A 7,306-nucleotide genomic window follows, 5' to 3' on the forward strand; every position below is an offset into this window, starting at 1 on the left:
TATTTTTTTCACCTCACGAATGCCGCGGCGCCGCAGTTAGGCGTGGGCGACGTCTGCTACAGGAATTTCCTAGGTGGCGCGCGCGGCAGATGTCGCTTAAAGCCCCTTGATGTTTGAAAGTAGCGACACTCTCCTCCTCACGGCGCTTTCCTCCTCGATTCTCCTCGCCCGCCGGCTGCGCACGGCACGCTATTCCTCCTTGGCTACCGCGGACGGGCCGCAGAATTCTATGGAGGCGTGTTATTTTGGGCCAGTTGCGCGCCCCAGTGGGGTTGAAAATTTTGAGAGATGCTAACAGCAGCATCAATAATGCTAGAGGCAACATTTATGACGAGGTTGGTTTTTTCCTAAAGCCGCATGAACGGGGTATACCGATGTAAAAGGAGCTTTTGAGGCGAGTTCTATACTCCAGACAATTTTTCTGCCGCATGATGAGATGCTTTATTTCGTGCGTCTGATATAGTATTGCTTGTGACACATCCCTTTGTGTGTGGCTTATTAAGCGAAAGCCTTAGACCTCTGTATCAAGGTCCCGTTGTGGGCTACAGAAAATATCACGTGACCGAAGGAAGGCGGGAAGCGAACCAAAGCATGTGCAGCCGCGCATAGGAGATGATTAATGATTAGCAAAGTAATGATTGATTAGGATTGGATTAAGATGAATTCCGGTGTATTAAGGAGGGTTAAGGTGGATTAAAGTTGATGAAAGTGGATTACGGTGCATAAAGGAGGACAAGGTTGGATTAAATTCGATGAAGGTGGGTTAGGCTGGATGAAGATGTGTTGAGGTGCATTAAGGACGATTATAGTGGATTAGGGTGGATTAAAGTGCATGAAGAAGGATGAGGATGGATTAGGAAGGATTAAGGTGCATTAAGGAGGATTATGGTGGGCTAAAGTGAATTAAAGAGGATAAGGGTGGACTAAAGTAGATGAATGTGGATTAAGGTGAATTAAGGACGATTATAGCGGATTAGGGTGGATTAAAGTGGATGAGGAAGTAGTAGCGTTGGTTAAGGAGGATTAAAGTGCATTAAGGAGAGTTAGAGCAGATTAAGGTCGATGACATTGGATTAGGGTTCATTAGGGCGGACTCGTGGATTATGGTGGATTAAAGTGAATGAAGGAGGATTAAGGTCGATGAATGTGGATTCGGTGGATTAATGTGCATTAGGGGGATTATGGTAGACTAATCGGGCTTAATACTCAATGAACCCTTATTCACCTTAGTCCACCCTAATCCACCTTAACGCTCCTTCATCAACCTTAATCCAGCCTAATACTCCCAATCCACCTTAATACAACCTAATCAATCTACATCGCCCCTAATGCACCTTACCTACCATATACGTTCTTAATCCTCCTTTATCAACCGCGATCCATTATAATCCGTCTTAATCCTCCATCCTCCTCCTTAATCCTGCTTAATAGTCCCAATGTACCTTAATACACCCTAATCCACCTCTATCAAACCTAATCCAGCTCTATGGTCCCTAATCCACCTTAATCGGTCTTAATTCTCCTTTAGCAACCATAATTCACCTTAATCCACATTAATCGGCCTTAATACTCCTCCATCCACCTTAATCCTTATTCATGCATCTTAATCCTTCTTAAGGCACTCTAATACACCTTAATCTTCTTTAATACACGCTAATCATTAATCCTCCCTAATCCATTTTATGTCAATCACTAATGATTCATTAATTAACTTGGGCCATCATTCTCTTATGCAGGCGCGGACATGATTTGGGTCACCTCTGGCCTTCCTTGGGTCACGTGATACCTCCAGTTTACAAGGCGACCTTGAAACAGAGATCTCAAGGCTCTCGCCTTAAAACTTCAAAAAAACTCAATGTTGACTAGCTAACGCTCATCACCTGCAATAAAACGGGTATACTTGCTACTAATTTTTTCAGGGCGCAAAGCACAATCTATAAGGCTGCACTTCCGAGTGAATAACAACAGTTCGCGACGTGTGAGGGGAATATTAAGCATACTGAGGACAACCGCAACATAAACGCTGGTGAGCGTTTATGAGCGTGGTGAGCGTGGTGAGCGGAAGAATGAAAAAAAAATGCAGCATTACGGGATGCTTTGCTACGAGCTATAAGAAAGACGCCTCAGCTCGCAAACAACGCTGTTCTTTGTCGGAACAAAGTTCTTTCGGCCATTGTCATGCAGCCACTGCTTCCTGCGCAAGCCGTCACGCTTTCCTTGTGGTATCATAAAAACGGCATAACCATCTTCAGGCTTCTTGCTGCAGTTATATATGCAACAGCCCTGCATAGCGCTAGCACATATAGCAGGAAACACGGCGTACAACGTTCGCTACGCCGAGCTAAAGCGCCGAGCCAGCCGTGCTGAGGAGGAAAATGGCGCGAACGAAAAAGAAAAACACAAGCAAAACTCAAGATCCGCGCGTTTCCAAGGGCAACGGCAGGGAGACCAATCGTCGTGCAGAAAAACGGGGGCAAAATTGGTTACCGCGGGGGAACGCACATGGGGCGAGGAGGAGGCGAGGAGGTCGCGCGGCGGCGGCAGAGTTCAAAGAGTGTCGCTACTTTCAAATCATCAAGGGACTTTAATGTCACTTAGAGTCACAGGAAAAAATTTTTTCCAGTGATTCTAATGTCGCTACCTTGAAAATTACAGAGGGACCTTAATCATGGGGCGAGTGGTCCGCCACGTGTCGGGGCAGTGCTGTACATTGCGAGGAGGGGGTCTTCTTTGTTTGCCGCAAGATCGCTCTGCGTGTGCGCAGAGCGCAAAAGAAATGTAGCCGAAATGTACTTCGCTACTCGTGTTACCTGGCCCCGCGCACTCTCATGTTAGAGAAATGGCCACAGAGGGCGAAAAAATCGACCGCGCGCCGTTGCTAATGAGACAGGTGAAGCGGTCCGGTGGCTGCTTCCAGATAAACGGGTCAGTTGCGCACATGGCAGCAGGCAACGCCAGAAGAAGGGACACCTCAAACGTGAGTACGGCTGAGCCCTCCATGTCAGAAAAGGTGTCGTGCCCCAGCGCGGCGGATGCAGATGATCACTTAAATTCGCTGCAGCCAATGTTGTCAGTCGAAGAAGTTGGCTTTCACGATCCCGGCTGCCAGCAGATTAAGTGAGAATCATCCAAGGCTGGTAGTTGCGTCAAATTCCTGAACCGACCCGGTGGCTGCTTCTAGTTAAAAGGGTCACTTGCGCGCGGGGCAGCAGGCTACGCCAGAGGAAAGGACACCTGAACTGTAAGCTCGGCTGAGCGCTCCATGTCCGAAAAGGTGTGGTGCCCCAGCGCGGCGGATGCAGATGGTCACTTAAATGTCGTGCAGCGAATGTTGCCAATCGAAGAAGTTGGCTTTGATGATCCTGTTCGCCAGCCGATGAAGTGAGTATCATCCAAGGGTGGCAGTTGTGTCCAATTCGTGAAGCGGTCCGGTGGCTGCGGCCAGATAAACGGGTCAGTTTCGCACAGGGCAGCAGGCAACTCGAGTAGAAGGGACACCTTAAACGTGAGCACGGCTGAGCACTTCGTGTCCGAAACGGTGTCGTGCCCCAACGCGGCGCATGCAGATGGTCGCTTAAATGCGGTGCAGCCAATGTTCTCAGTCGAAGGAGTTGGTTTTGATGATCCCGGTTAACAGATGAAGTGAGTATCATCCAAGGCTGGCAGTTGCTTCCAAATCGTGAAGTGGCCCGTTGGCTGCATCCAGATAAACGGGTCAGTTGGCAACAAGGCAGCAGGCAACGCCAGAAGAAGGGACACCTTAAACATGAGCCCGGCTGACCACTCCGTGTCCGGAAGGGTGTCGGGCCTTAGCGCGGCGGACGCAGATTATAGAGGCTAGAAGGTTTTCCTAGTGTCACGACCGAGCCGGCGCAGCTGAAATAATTTGCTATGCGCAAGGCAGATGGCGCTACCGCCCGCTGGCGCGCGGGCGGGCGCAAGAAGCCCTTATGGGGGTAGTGCTCCCTGGTTCAGTCGGTTGATCGTGTGTGTGCTGCTGTCACTGCCTTGACAAGGCTTTAAAGTGCTGAAGACAGTGCAAACTCTGGCACAGGTTCTCTTGTCATTTAGATTCGACCCGGACTAGCTGTAACACCGACAGCGTGCGGCGGCAGGAGCAAATGCAAGCGTCACGTCGGGCCCGACCTACTGCGCCGTAAAGAAGCGTAAAAACACAGCTTGTACATGATACTGAAACGAGAAAATGAAGCGGGACAAATTGCAGGGTGGAATGTCTTTATTACACAAGGTTCCATGGCAACAATATACTAATGCCTTTCCTTGTGCGAAGTGCCCTGTGCGAGGCTACCGACAGCGCCTCATTTTCAGCAGCTTTTTTCTTTTATCGCTGCGCTCTTTGTTTACTGACTTTACAAGAAAATGCATCCTAGTCAAGGCGTAAAACTTTATCACTTCTGTCATAATTCGACGTCCATGCTCCTCGCAGCTCACACCTTGAAGCTCACATCCCTGAAGAAAATGCAGAAAGCTGACCATGCTATCTGCATGTAGCTTATTGTGACTGAAAAACACCGTAAATGCGTCCTCAAGCTTTGCTATGAGCTGTTCAATTGGCCTTAATGGATAAACTAAGCCTCCATGGTCAAAATTTCGAGTAAGCGAGGCATTGTTGTTTAACTCGGCTTGCAAAGAAAAAGTGCTGAAACAAGTTGCACATTCAGGGCAAGGAAATCTTTTAAGGATTTTTCTGACAACATACCCAGCTACATAAAAAAAATTAGTCTGCTGTCAGTTTTTTTTTTGTCTACACAGCCCTGAGGATCGCTCAGGCTGCTGTGCTCCTCGAGCAGCTGTGCATGCTGCAGAAGCCAAGTTTCCGCCATCCAGTAAATTACCGACAAGTTCAGTTATTCGAGCATTTTTTTTCTTTGGGGACGTAAGATGGTTGCAAGAGGGCAATAACTACTACTGCAGGTACCTTTGCTCCTTTTGGAGGCTTTGAGAGGCTGTAGAAAGCCAGGTTGTTGATAATTATCAAAAACTGCCCCACTATTGGATGATGATTGCAACCGAAGCACTGGCACGCAATACCAAATACATTCTCCATCCTGTCTTGGTTTAGGTTTGCGGTCAACAAGTACTTGTACTGCAGGGACGTGGTCAGGTATTTTACAAGCGGCAGGGTGCTTTGCAGCCTTACACGCAGCCCAAGGGCAGTTCCTGCACTTAAAAAGCCGTCACCATGCTGTGCAGCATATTCCTCTCATTCGTTGAGAAAAACAATAAACTCAATCAAAAACTGTGCACTTCCTTGAATCAGCACGAAGGCCTTTTGATGGGATTCTAGACGACATTATAAAAATTAGTCTTTCCATTAGTTTTACAAACCGTTCTGTCATGTCGATGTTTCTGACGTTGTCCCTTTGCAAATGCGGATCAGGAGCTGTGGGCTCCTCATCCGCATGAGGATACATTCCAACACCCACAGCTGATCGAACCGCATGCCCTGGGTTGACTTTCTGGAAGCTGCCTCGAAACATGCGTTCACACCAAGGCGCTGCTTTGGAAGAAGGCCTCCGATTTTCTCCTTTGACTTTATTGAAATTTAGACAATATACAGTTGTCCGGGTGAAGAGGGCTAAAGGTGACACACGTGGTCACCTGACTAGGCCCTAGACACCCTGAATTCACGCAGGCACAGTGTCGACATGGTAAGTTGCGAAGTACAATATTTTTTTACAGGAAGATTATAACAATTCACATACAGCAATATACATAGACTGTGCATTCAAATCAATCTGATTAATTATGTAAAATACCTACAAACATATTCACTTGACCAAGAAAAGAAAAAACAAAGCAAGGAATCCTAACTGGATCTCCTATACGACAATAAAAAAAAATGTTCACATGACAAATATGTTCACTTGACAAAAAAGAACAAAGTAAACAAATTTCTAACTGGTTTATACACGATTTAAGAAAAATCTCTTTGCCTGGTTTCGGAAAGCAGCAGAATAGTTGGCATGGACTGCGTGAGTGCCCAGAGGTCTTTGACGGTGTTATTGAAAGTTTTTTTTTTTGGGGGGGGGGGGGGGGGAGGGCGGAGTAAGTCTAGGGATTTTCGCTTCCTTGCATTTATTTGTTTCAAAGTCGCTAGTCGTTTCTTATGCTGCCTGCTGAACTGGTTCAAGATAAGCTTTCTTGAGTATTTGCGTCGTAGGCAAGTATTGCATATCGGACGTCGTCACAGTGCAGGTTTTCGAGAAGTACGCTTTTCCATACTGTGTATGTTGGCCAGGTGAGAGAGGCTCAATCGAACAGCCGGGACAAAGTAGCAATTTATCTCGTCCTTTGAACGTAGCATTCGTCGAAATGCCTTGAGCACACGCCACAGGTTTCGTCGAGAGCCTTGTCATCTCGCGTTATGTTTCGAGCCCATTCTTGCAACCGATGAGAGTCGGACGGGTCGCGGAACGACACTTTTTCTTTCGACGTCTAGTAGCCACCTTTGCAGAGCGGCACGAAACACGTGCGACCTTTTTTGTCCTCATTATCACACGTGCATCGAGAGGCACAAACAAATCACGCACAAATCCCAGCCGGCGCGCACTTGCCGACTGGCTGGGCGAACGGCGCGCATAGAACAGCGCGGCCAAAGCCACTCGCCTGGTAGCTGCAGCGCCACCTACGCAGTGCATCCAAACTGGTTTCACTGGGGCCCTTTGTAATGGCGGCCGTTCACGACACTAGGAAAACCTTCTAGCCTCTGTACGCAGATGGTGACTTAAATGCAGTGCAGCCAATGTTGTCGGTCGAAGAAGTTGGCTTTGATGATCCCGGTTGCCAGCAGATGAAGTCAGTATCATCCAAGACTGACAGTTGCGTCCAATTCGTGAAGCGGTCCGGTGGCTGCATCCAGATAAACGGGTCAGTTGGCAACAAGGCAGCAGGCAACGCCAGAAGAAGGGACACCTTAAACATGAGCCCGGCTGACCACTCCGTGTCCGGAAGGGTGTCGGGCCTTAGCGCGGCGGACGCAGATACGCAGATGGTGACTTAAATGCAGTGCAGCCAATGTTGTCGGTCGAAGAAGTTGGCTTTGATGATCCCGGTTGCCAGCAGATGAAGTGAGTATCATCCAAGGCTGGCAGTTACTTCCAAATCGTGAAGTGGTCCGTCGGCTGAATCCAGATAAACGGGTCAGTTACGCACAGGGCAGCAGGCAACGCCAGAAGAAGGGACACCTGAAACGTGAGCACGGCTCCGCACTCCATGTCCGAAACGGTGTCGTGCCCCCAACGCGGCGCATGCAGATGGTCGCTTAAATGCGGTGCAGCCAATG

Source organism: Dermacentor albipictus, chromosome 7, assembly GCF_038994185.2.
Source record: "Dermacentor albipictus isolate Rhodes 1998 colony chromosome 7, USDA_Dalb.pri_finalv2, whole genome shotgun sequence".
In the NCBI taxonomy this organism is placed as follows: domain Eukaryota; kingdom Metazoa; phylum Arthropoda; class Arachnida; order Ixodida; family Ixodidae; genus Dermacentor; species Dermacentor albipictus.